General features: G+C 42.0%; 1 protein-coding gene across 8 annotated transcripts in view; it reads left to right on the top strand.

Moving 5' to 3' along the window:
• PLEKHS1 (pleckstrin homology domain containing S1) overlaps window positions 1-3,812 on the top strand; it is a 33,092-nt gene extending 29,280 nt beyond the window's left edge. For all 8 annotated transcript variants that reach the window (XM_073595864.1, XM_073595860.1, XM_073595866.1 and 5 more), the window contains one exon: window positions 1,619-3,812. The gene's annotated coding sequence lies outside the window, so the exon portion shown is untranslated. The remainder of the gene's footprint in view (window positions 1-1,618) is intronic.
• Window positions 3,813-13,225: the final 9,413 nt, after the last annotated feature.

Raw genomic sequence — 13,225 nt, 5'->3', positions numbered from 1 at the left:
TTGCTGCTCAGTCATTGCCGTATTCTAGTCTGCATCTCCCCAATGTAATACTTAAAGTGATTGTAATGCCGCGTACACACGAGCGGACTTTACGGCAGACTTTGCCCGGCGGACGGGATTTCATCAGACAATTCGATCATGTGTGGGCTCCAGCGGACTTTGTTTTCTCAAAAGGTGGACGGACTTAGATTTGAAACATGTTTTAAATCGATCCGTCGAAATCGAGTCCGGTCGAAAAGTCCGCTCGTCTGTATGCTAGTTCGACGGACAAAAAGCCACGCTAGGGCAGCTATTGGCAAAGTCTGCCGTAAAGTCCGCTCATGTGTACGCGGCATAAGGGTTAGTTTTTATTTTTTTTAAATAACAAACATATCATACTTACCTCCGCTGTGCAGCTCATTTTGGCCCCGAACATCCTCTTCTGGGGTCCCCCGGCGGCTCTCGCGGCTCCTCCCCACATCAGATAACCCCCTAGGAGAAACACTCTGCTCCAGACAGTGCACGCTTTGCTGAGCAGAGAACTTAATTCTTATATAGACAGTATAGTACATATACCGGTACTATAAAATAAGCTACGCAGGATGCATTAAGGTGAAAAAACATGAAGGTTTAAAATCCCTTTAAAATCTGGCCTGTTAGTGGGTCCTGAGGACAGGAGTTGAGAACCACTGCTCTATAGCAATTTACCATCATATGCCAGGAATTCATGCCTACATCCACCTGATTTATTATGGGACGAGACAGATGTGGACAGTCAGAGAACGTCACCTTAAAGCTGACCATACAAATAGCAATTGGATAGAGCAATCAATCTTCCAACTGCATTTTTTTTTAAAGTCAAAACAATTTTAGAAATAAAATTATGGCTTTGATTGGATACAAGGAGATGGGTTTGAAATTGCCCCAATCAAAAGCAGTGGAAAATCCAATCTTTTAAAGAACATTGAGGCTGTCAACGTATTTTTTATTTTTGGTTTCACAATTGTCCGAATTCTGGTGATGGGTAGTTTTTGGTGATTACTTGCAATCATATTTTTAACTCCTGGTGAATATAAAGTGGTTAAAAATTGACTAAAAATGTAGGCTAAGTTCATACAGGTGGCTGGGATGGGGGTAGTAAAAACAAGTGGTTGATCCACGTTTTTTTTTTTTTTTAATAGTCCTGACTTCCTCACTCCAAATTTAAACCCCTGGGGATATAAAAAAAACAAAAAAAAACAAAAACAAGTATTCAGGAGGCATCAGTATTGCCCCCTAAATCCCTGTTTATAGGCCTTGTCCATCCCCCAGCGTGTGATTGGGAAGAAAATATGATGTACTTTTTTATATCTATTTACTAATGATAGCAGCATAAGGATTAAAAATAATCAATGTTGATTGGGAGAGAGACGTTCCACTTTAATGACTATAGAACGACATTACTTTGTGTCTTTTATATCTGCCTGGAGTTCAGCTTTAAAGGGTCAATCTATCCGGAACAACATTTTTTATTTTTTTAGCACATACCAGCGAGTTAGCTCACCACTAGGGGTTCTTTGTATCTCGTTTTGCAACCGCCGCGCTGATGAAATGCGCATACCCTGCACATCCATATTCATGGACTCCTTTTCTTTTCCAGATATCTGTCCATTGGAATAGAGCTGGACCTCTCACAAGGACGGCGGGTCAATTCTGCTGCAGACATTGCACGCTTTGCTGAGCAGAGAACTTAATTCTTATATAGACAGTATAGTACATATACCGGTACTATAAAATAAGCGACCATTCCACATATTGCAGTGAATGGTTTATGTAAGGTCAGTTGTACAGGCCGTTCCATGCTGTGATTGATGGACCTACCTATGTGATGTGACGTTCCAGGGACATGGATACCACAGTCTACGTACAGTGCTACACTGTCATTGCAAGTACATACATATGTATGATCTACAGAAGTGTTTATATGATGTCAAAGTTTGTTATTATATTTAATATATATTACATTATATGAAGTCTGAGAGACAAATAATGTAACAGGTGATTTATTACTGTGATTTGTAATTCTTTTTTTTTTTTACAAGAAAGTGATTTGTAATTCTTAGTTACTATTAGGCTTTCAAAGGTCAGCTATTGTTACAATAATCTGCCATAAACAAAACGCAGCTTTATTGTCCACTACAGGTCAACATACAAATATTTGTTCAACGTCTTAATGCGTCGTAAGAATAAATTAGATAGAGCTGTATACTATAAAAACTCTCTGCTGAACCTTACAAAATATATATATATATTTGTTACAATAACAAGTTTATATAAACATATGACTGTCAAATTATATTTTCTGGTCATATGTCTGCACTTTTGTTTTGTTGGTATTTTCTTTTTTTTATTAATAAAAAAGTTGCATTCCTCTATTTTTTCAATGCCTTTGAGAAATATAAAAAGGGATGAGAGCACCACAGAACTAGAATAAGTCCAGTTGCTCTATATTATATTATATATATACCCTGTTTCCCAGAAAATAAGACCTAGCGTGATTTTCAGTGATGGCTGCAATATAAGCCCTACCCTGAAAATAAGACCTACAAGGACTTTAACTAGGGCTTATTTGGGGGGAAGGGCTTATATTGCAGCCATCACCGACAATCACGCTAGGTCTTATTGTGTATATATATATATATATATATATATATATATATATATATATATATATATATATATATAAAGGATAAAATGTGTTTCGGGGCTCAACATTTTCCCTGCATCAGGGCTTGACATGCTGGCATTACAGTGACACTAAAAGATATCCTTATTCCAAACGTAATCCATACTCATCCACTACTTATTGGCCCTGTAATATATTTTTCATTAAATTGTTAGTGTTTTTCTGTCTCCTTAATGTTCTCTGTGATCTCCCGAGCCTCTCCTTTTCCACTCTCACTTGTTTGGAACAAGCAATACTTGTTAGTTAGGGTCATGTGCACTGCTCTATGCACACTACAAATCCTGTAGTCCAAAGTCCATAGGACTGTATATAGGAAAGTAGAGGAGCAAACAAAAAAAAAAATGCTGTGAGCAACAGAAGAAACTTTGATTTAAGAATGCATACTTGAATATATATATATAAATATGTTTTTTTTTCTTTTGTTTTTTTAAAATCAGAGTAGTGTCACTTTAGGTCCCCAAAGTCAAAATGATATCACTACATGTATGGGTGCTGTTCTTAAAGTGGAGCTCCAGGTAAATTACATTTACCATCTTTACCTGTTCAAGGATGTGTGATTCTGTACAGCTAGTCATGTGATTTATACAAGTCTGCCATACAGGAACATCGCTCTATTACTTTCTGGTTCATCTGAAATACTATTCATCTCCTTACTAAATGAATAGAAGTGCTTATGTGTTTTTCTTTGTCGAGTGAGCAGCCTGGAGGAAGACAGGCGACAGAAGAAGCAGAACCGGGCAGTGCTTCCCCTGCGTAGCTGCATGCTGTGGCAGAGGAGGGTAAATCACAAGACTAGCTGAACAGCTGCAAACACTTTAGCACGTAAACGTACATTTCAGCTGTGTGTCTAGCTTTTTGTCTAGAGTTCAGCTATATTATAATACAGGATTTATATAGTGCCAACAGTTTGTGCAATGCTTTACAACATGAGGACAGTTATAATACAATTACATTTTTAAATCCAAATGATTTCTTCTTTCATAATGTTTTCTTATTTTTTGTGTACATTGTACAGATGTTGTATTATACTATGTTTTTATTGTATATGCGTCTTATTATATGAATGTCTTCTAATCTATGTAATAAATAAATGTTCAAAACTCTAAAATGTTGGTGATCTATCGTTTTAGCTATTCATCAAAGCAGAATGAATAGTTAGTCCCATTAACTAGTTAACGAAACAGAGTGAAAATGCATCCTTAGAAACAATTTCCATTTCTTCCACAGGCATGATAAAATAATGGATCTGAAACCACAAAAAAAACCCCAAAGAAAAATGAAAAAACAACAAAAGATGATCTTCCTGAAATAAGAGCCATAGTATGATTCCTGCCCTAAGAACTGAAATTGTACATTTATTCCACTAGATGGTAGACTTCACCATCTAGTTCAGGGGTGCTCAACCTTTTAAAGAGCGAGGGCCACCTAAAGTGAAAACGTGTTATACTTACCTGCTCTGTGCAGTTAGTTTTGCACAGAGCAGCCCGATCCTCATCTTCTTGGGTCCCTCTTTGCTGCTCCTGGCCACTCCCGCCTATCGAGTGCCCCCTCAGCCAGCAGCTTGCTATGGGGGCACCCAAGCCGAGTCAGAGCTCCGTGTATCTATTCAGACACAGAGCCCCGACCTGACCCCGCCCCCTCTCTCCCCTGATTGGCTGACTGACTTGATTGACAGCCGCAGGAGCCAATGGCACTGCTGCTGTGTCTCAGCCAATCAGAAGTGTCCCGGACGGCTTAGACCAGGGGTCTCAAACTGGCAGCCCTCCAGCTGTTGCAAAACTACAAGTCCCATGAGGCATTGCAAGGCTGACAGTTACAAGAATGACTCCCATGGGCAGAGGCATGATGGGACTTGTGGCTCTCCAGCTGTTGTGAAGCTAAAAGTTTGAGACCCCTGGCTTAGACACTCATGGACATCGCTGGACAGAGATGGGGCTCAGGTAAGTATTAGGGGGGTGCTGGGGAGGCTGCTACACACAGAAGGTTTTTTTATCTTAATGCGTAAGGATAAAAAGCTTTGTGCCTTTAAAACTCCTTTAAGTGATTTGGTAACTGGTCACTGGCCACAATGAAATTAAATGGTTCAGAATTTCACTTTTTTAAAAAATTTTTTAAATTTTAAATAGCAAAATGAAGAACCAAAGCTTTCCAATTTTACCACACACAGAAAGCCGATGTACTCCTCCTACAGGAAACGCATTTTTCAAAAACCTCGGCTCCTAGATATCTGAACACCAAATACCCACAATTTTACCTATCCTCGGGCCTGGAAAAAAAAGGGGGAGTGGCAGTTTGCTTCTCTAAGCGAACGCCCTTCACACCCATCACCATAGTTAAGGACAAAAATGGCCGCTATATCGTGGCGGTTGGACGCCTTCATGACCAACTGGTCTCATTTATATCATATTATGCCCCCAACACTGGACAGGTAGAGTTCTTTGGCAAGATGCTAGAGATCTTGATGCCCAAAGTACAGGGACAGGTAATCATGGGTGGGGATAGTAATATTCTGCTAGATCGGATAATGGACAAATCTGACCCCACTAAAATGCTACTCAAACGACCACCCAGTGACAGCAATAAGATAGCACTTTTACTACACTTATATGACCGACGCCTGGAGGGAGACAAACCCTTCCACAAGGGATTATACACATTTTTCACAGGTACATCACACTTACTCGCGTATAGACCATTTTCTAGTCCATACTTCCTTACTCTCATACATAACATCAGTGAGCAACCTGTCCAACCCCCTGGTCAGAGCATTCCCCGATAAAACGTTCCTTATCAGGTCTCTGGACTAAACCACACCCTTCCCCATGGCGATTTAATGCAGGCCTACTGAATGACCCTGTAATATGCACCGAAATCGAAAAAGAGTTACAGAACTACTTTCAGGTCTACTCATCATCGGCCACGTCCCGCGCGATTAACTGGGCAGCCCACAAGGCCACTATACGGGGTACACTAATACAAATAGCAGCCAGGGCCAAGAGAGTCAGGGAACAAACAATCAAAGAACTAGAAGCAGACCTAGACAAACTAATGTTAGAACAGCACATGGCTCCCCGGGTTGATATTAGACACAAGATAGACGAGGCCAGATTTACTTAATGTGAGCCTGACCACCCTAGCTGAAAAAAGTATTCAATGGTCTAAACATAGTAGAAAAACAAAAAAGAAAGGTCCGGAAAGCCTCCTATTGCATATAAGTGTCTGATAGGCTAATAATATCTGTGCAACCTACACAATTAGAACAATGATTATAAGCCTATAGACAGACACTGAGCCTAATACCTGGATGCTAAATAATGTTGAAGCAAGATAGGTAGGTTCCTCTGAATCATAAAGGAGCATATATAAAAAAGGACCAGAGGGTCTAGGGAAAGGATTCTTCAGAGAGGAACACACAGGCTTTAGAAGGTTGCAAAAATGGAAAAAATGTATTAATAAAAACATGTAAATATCCACCCACAATGGCAAATAACCACTATATACCTCCACCAGTGGATAAAGTAATGATGAAATAACAGACACACCACATGAACCCTCCTCATTCACTCAAATTGCCACCCCCCCACACAGAGTATGGGTCGCAGAGGCGGCTCTCTAATTAGGCAAATTAGGCGGTCGCCTAAGGCCTCGCACTCACAGGGGCCTCGCGGCCGCCTAATTTGCCTGTTCTCAATCACTGAAGTTGACGCCGGCGGCTCCGCCTACCCCCACTGGGACTCTGTGGCTTAGGAGCTGATGGACAAATCAGATACTGCCCGCAGCCTGAGGAATAGCGGCCTCATCACGGAGCGTCCCAGTCCGTGGGGCCTCATGTGTAAGTTTTGCCTAAGGCCTCACAAAGCCTAGAGCCGCCTCTGATGGGTCGTGTAAATGACAAACTGACAGTAGCAAATTCTAATGTTTAGGGCAATGTAAAAATGAAGGTGGAACAACAAAGTACAAAAAAATAATAATAATATGCCCTAGAAGCATTGAATAAGTGCACTACTTGTATAGAAGTCTCTATTTGAATAAGTAGATATCGTTGATCCTCCCATTAACAGGACCTTTGGGAAGAATTATGGAATGTTCTCAAAGAAGCCGTACATCCAGAATAATGTGAAGGTTGAAAAAATGTCAATATGAACGGCATCAGATTAATGAAAGAAACTGACACATACCTTCACTCCACTCCTGCAGAGACTGTCCGTGTATAGGAGGGAGCACAGCTTCACTCATCAGGTTGGAAACACATACCTTCTGAAATACAATCCCCTGATAATATTAGGGGAGGGGGAACCTTCCTGATGGAGGAGGTAAAAGATGTTGGCAAAGTCCAGATCCAGAGACGGCCAGCCGGAGTAGGCTATGACACTTCGCTGAGCTTCACACACACTGCTCTAGGAACGCTCCCCCTTACACGCCAGGCACCACAGCCGTACAGCGCTGGGAGCGGAGCTTTTGTGAAGAGGCTCCAAGCGTTGATAGAGCACTCCTCTCTGGCTATGTACAGCTGACTGAATGTGAGGATGGATCAATTAAGGTCTATTCAAACCAGAAGCTGGATGTGTTCAGAGTACCATAGGTCCACACTAGTCCAGTGAAATTATCCGTTCGCCAGGCAGCCAAAAGGGGGGAAAAAGGAAGAGGGGGTATGGAAATGGATTCCAGGTGGGTGCTGTGAATGTAGGGGCGTCCATCTGATGCGTTTCAATCGGCAAACGATTTTCTTCGGAGCTGGAGATGTACTGGACAACAGGAAGCTAAATACTAAAGCAATTAGTTTGATTAGCTGCAAGGAAATCCAGTCAGACTGCCCACATTAAAAAAGTTAACCCTAAAAACTCAGTGACACTGTGCAAATAAAAACACCTGATACACACCCTCTGGTCCTTTATAAATGGTCTGAACATAGGTACTACACAATGGGAGACAAACCAACCACAATGCTAGATAGAAAACTGGTACCCCGAACACACACGCCCACTTTGCGATAACCATCGGGACACTGTACACAGAACCCCGAACTGATAATCCGGGAATTCCACAAATTTTACGCCAAACTGTATAATACACCAGACAAATTCTCTCATACAAAAGCTGAATCTTTCTTTCAAGATATCCAACTACCCCAGCTTTCACTCGCCCATACAGAACTTATGGATAAAGAATTCACAGAATTAGAGATAAGAATGGCCATAAAAAATATCCATCCCTCTAAGGCCCTGGATGGCTTCTCGGGTCACTACTATAACAAATTTCAGGAGATCCTAGTACCACACCTGTGCTCATACTTTAATGACTTGAGACGGAGAAACTTCATCCCTGCACACGAAAACTCAGCTTACATACATGTCATACCAAAACCGGGGGGAAAAGATCATGGAGATTGCGCCAATTACCGCCCAATCTCCCTGATTAACGTGGATCTAAAAATAATGACAAAAATACTAGCATATAGATTAAACTCTTTTCTTTCTCAATACATTCATCCGGACCAGGCTGGCTTTGTCCCTAACCGCCACATCAGACCCGCAGAATCATAAATCTCATCTCTGCCATTCAGTCAGACTGGGACCCAGACAGGGCATGTTGCTTTCGTTGGACATCCAGAAGGCGTTCGATACCCTGTCATGGAACTACTTACTGGACGTTTTATCTCGCTTTGGGTTTGGTGAGCGCTTTCTGGCGCTCCTTCGAACACTATATAATGCACCAACGGCATCTTTGATGCTTAGGGGGTACTCCTCCCGCTCCCTGGACATTAGGAGAGGGACTCGGCAGGGATGTCCCTTATCCCCACTACTATTCATTTCAGCAATGGAACCACTGGCGATAAAGATCCATTCCTGTCCAGATGTTAGGGGTATAGAGTGTGGAGATAGAGAACACAAGTGCTTACTATTTGCAGATGACCTCTTGCTGGCTTTGTCCTCGCCCATTACCTCCCTCCCCAACCTATATGCAATCCTAAAACCAATTTTCAGAAATGTCAGGCCTTAAAATCAATCACGACAAATCAAAGCCACCAAATATCCCATTGCTGAGCTCTACACAGGAAGTTCTCGAACAATCGCACCAATTTAAATGGGAATCAGAAGCCCTACCTTACCTAGGAATACGATTGACCCCGTCCTTACACACCCTATATGCACACAATTACCCTGCACTATACAGACGCCTGTCAGGGGACTTAGCTAGGTGGCAAATCCACCCTCCATTGTGGTTCGGCAGATTTCACTCGATAAAAATGAATATCCTCCCAAGAATACAGTACGTGTTTCGCACCTTACCAGTGGCATTAGTCAGATCTGACCTAATAGCATTCCAAAAAAAGATTCTCAAGTTTATATGGGGAGACAAGAGGCCCAGGGTGAACAAACGCACTCTATTCATGCCAAAACAGAAGGGAGGGCTAGGATTACCTGACCTGCAGAAATATTTCTATACAGCCCAGCTGACCCAACTTACTAAATTCCACTCTCAACAACCTCAGGCACTATGGATGACCATGGAATCCCATTCCTGTCATCCCAATCCAATCTCACATATCATGTGGCTACCAACTATCTTATGCCCTTCTCCTTCCTTCTCGCTAGACATTTGGGACAGACTCGCGAGGACTCACAAAATTTAAATCGCCCCACAAAGCGCTAGCACCCCTCCTGAGAAATAGAGAGTTCACCCGGCCTCGCCTCACCCCCCCCCCCCCCGCCATTTTTGAATGGTGGTCCAACAAGGGCTTTTTACGGATTGCAGATCTTTGTGACCTAAAAGGCATGCTATTTAAAAGATTGCTGATGGAAAAATACCAGCTACTGAATTCTATAGATTCACCCAAATACATTATTATATGAAAACTATCACGTAAGGGTGACCTTGTGACAATGACCCCAATGGAACACGTGTCGACAATACGATAAACTTAGGGGTCACATATCTGCAATCTATACTATTTTAACATATGTCTCAGTTAAACTGTCTTACATGACACAATGGGAGCAAGATCTACAGGAAACTCTGGACCTTGAGGAATGGCACTCAATAGCAATGGCAGCCTCTAGATCACTTAACACCACCTCTAATATTGAAGCGAATTATAAAGTTTTATTAAGGTGATATATGGTAACGACTAGACTGGCCACATTTGTACCCGGCGCTACTCCAGAGTGCTTTAGGGGCTGCGGCCAGGTGGGATTGGCATACCATATCAGGTGGCTATGCCCCAAGGTATGGAGGTTTTGGATTAGGGTCTACAACTTTGTGTACACCCTTACCCAGATCAACCTGGCCAAATCCGCGAAGCACGCACTCTTGGGTGGCAGAAACTTCCAAAGCCCATAGACGGCTCCTAATGTTCATATTCACAGCAGCGATATTTACGATAGCCAGAAACGAAGTCAGCAGCCCTACCATTCAACCAACTTAAACACAAACTGTCTTGGCTTATGCTAGACGAAAGATTAACAGCAATTGTGCAACATAAAATGAAGTTGTTTAATAAAGTATGGGATCCCTGGATCAGATACTTAACCAATGATCCCAGGACATTTACTAACCAAGACCCTTCCTGAGTGCCATAACTAGGAGCATGGAGTCCTCTCTCCTCCTGCCCTCCTTCCCAACCTTGCTGCCTGGTCCCACAGATTTCCCCTCCTTTCTTCACTCTGTCCTTTTCTCTTCTCTGAGACCCTGGTATAGAGGGGTCTGAGTTGCGTCTCTCCATGTTATGGGGGAAGGCCTCCCCAAAGTCAGTTGGGAGACTGGTGTCTCCTGAAGTGGAGGGTGCACTCTAAGCCCCATCATGAGAAATTGAAGTAGGGATACAGAATATGGTCTAACGAGTAAGGTGGAGGACCCACCATATAGTTTACTAGAAATCAACGTAGACAACCCAGATAAGGAAACGTTGAAAACAGCCATCGTTAAATGGCCTTGAGATAATAAGAGGTTGATTGTCCATACTTACAATATATGTTAGATGGACTATTAAAAACTGTACACTATTGCAATAATGCCAAGGTCTTAATCTGTACTGTCAAAAAACAAAACAAAACCCTGAATAAAAATTATTGAAAATAAATAGCATAATGAACAATTTCCTCCTGTAGCTCCTGAATGCCGGCAGGAGGGAAAGCCGGCTTTCAGCAGTTGCAGGAAGAAAATGGAGGGAATCAGTTCCTGTATATGCCACCCCTCCTGTCCAAGTGTAAAACAGAATGTGACAGGGAGGCTGCATAGGCCCCTGGAGCATTGGGCAGGGTCACCATTGTGACCCGACACGATACCAGTGGTTGGGGTGTGTGATAAAAACAAATGTCTCAATTATCGGGTTTGTCACACCCCCCAACTGCAAATGTAAATACACTCTTCCTATCCTGAGCCCCCTATAAGGATGCTTTCACACTGATGCATTGTGGTTTACCCGCACCGAGGTGCAGCGCACTGCACCTGTGGCTTTACTGCAGGTTAGCTGCACTTTGCCATAGACTTGTTATATCTTGTGATAGTGGTGCACTTTTAAGTGCACCAAAACTCCTGCATTCAGGAGTTTTGGTGTGCTTTCAGAAAGCGCACCAAACCTGCAGGATATATTTGAAGTGCGATTTGCTGGTTTGAGGTCGAGGGCCACTACAGAGGGCTCTGAGGACCACAGATTGAGCACCCCTGATCTAGTTATACCGACAGAAAAGAGAAGTTATTTTCAATCCTCATCTATATCACATCTGACTGGAGCAGCAGGACAGCCTGGAGTAGGTCCTGGAGGCAGCATTCCCGTTGGCTGTGCTGCATCCAGACGACCTTTGGCAGCCATCTTGGGTCAGCAGTCTTTTTAAGTCCCTGCTCCCAGGTTTTGGCACACATTCATGTGTGGGTAGTGTAGGGACAGGTCTCCCATCTGTCATGGACAGTATTACCGGCAGGGACATTTTCCAGATGAGAAGGGAAAGCTTAGGGCTTGCAATCTCCTTGGACATGTTCCTGGTTGAGTACAAGATGGCCAGGCAACATTTCACCCCTCCAGCCAGATGCTGTCAGCTCGGCTGATATCTGTTCTGCTACACGCTGTTGGCATTCATGAGTGTTCCTGGTTGAGCCCTCTCCTACTGGGTTTGTTGTGAACCGTTTATGCCTTTACAAGTTCTAACTGCACTTGGAGTGTGTGTGTGTGTGTTATTGCTGCTGCACACCACCCACCCCCCCCTCCCAAAGCTTTTTACAGCTGTGCACAGTTTGAAGGTCAGGGGATTTCCAAAAGCTATAGGCTTCTTTGAATGCAAGGGTTAGAGGTAAAGAAGGCAAAGAAGAGACTCAAAGGTTCAAAAGAAGGAGGAGGTTTAAAATACCCCAACATGTACCAGGCTGGGTTACAGATATTCAGCAAGGGAAGAAGCTCAAGCAATAAAGTTAGTAATCTTAGACCATAGGGGTCTTATCTAGCCCTGGAGCATACAAAGGAAAGTTTCAGATTGCAGTTGTCATTTAGGACAGGTGGAGGTACTTGGTTTACCCATTTTGAATAAATTTGTAGGGTGTATACTGCACACATGGTGCAAGTAATTTAGTGCTGGATCAGCTTAATTTTAGAGGATATTACCGATGTAATATAGGGGCCTGGGGTATGCTGTCAAGCCTCCTCTGACCAACTGGGTAATTTTAGTTGGGGTCCTAGCAAACAGAAAGATGCTATGTGGCAGAAGCTGCCTGCATCCTGGCAAAATAATGCCGCATTGTACAGATATAAACATTGCCAGGAAGATTCTGTGTACCAGTTGTGGTATTTTCCTATGATCACGTGCATGTACCCTCAGGGGTCTACTTGTAAAACATTTGTTGGACGAATGTCACGCTCATTCATATTGGGTGCACAAATTTTGGCCGTAATTTCTGCAATAAATTAATTCCTATGATCATCATCTTCATCTAGAGGCCAAAATGTGGTCACTTGTGCTGTTGTATGTTTTTTCTTACCCTTTATTTCTTTTTCTGTCCTCACTTAACAAGTGCCATGTTTGTACAAAGTTTAAAACTTCAATAAAAAAAAAAAAAAAATATATAATAATAATAATAATAACCCACCCAAAAAATACAAAAGGAATTATACATGAAAAAGTTCTTTATTTTAAAAGCTTGTTAATGGTATAGAACATTTTTTTTTTTTCATTTTAGTTGAATAAAAATAGAAAATTACATTTTAACAATTAAAAGACTTACAGACAAAAACACATACATTTGTACAAGTTCCTCATGGGCTGCCAAATGGGGGGAAAAAAAAAAAAAAAAAAAAAAAAAAAAAAAAAAAGCAAAAATTTTTTTAATGAATAAATATATTTGATCGTTATTTACAAAGTCTAAATAATTTATTGTGCGCTGATTGCAGTGACAAGCCCTGAGCTGAATGTCATGAATGTACAAAAATAGTGACAACATAAAAACAGAGATAACTTAACACAGAACCAGTTAAAAGGAGTTGTAAAGGCAGAAGAATTTTTAATCTTAATGTATTCTATGCATTAAGCTAAA

Source organism: Aquarana catesbeiana, linkage group LG08 (genome assembly GCF_042186555.1).
Source record: "Aquarana catesbeiana isolate 2022-GZ linkage group LG08, ASM4218655v1, whole genome shotgun sequence".
NCBI classification, from domain to species: domain Eukaryota; kingdom Metazoa; phylum Chordata; class Amphibia; order Anura; family Ranidae; genus Aquarana; species Aquarana catesbeiana.
The sequence above is the reverse complement of the archived record's forward strand: the minus strand, read 5'-3'. Positions and strand labels throughout refer to the sequence as shown.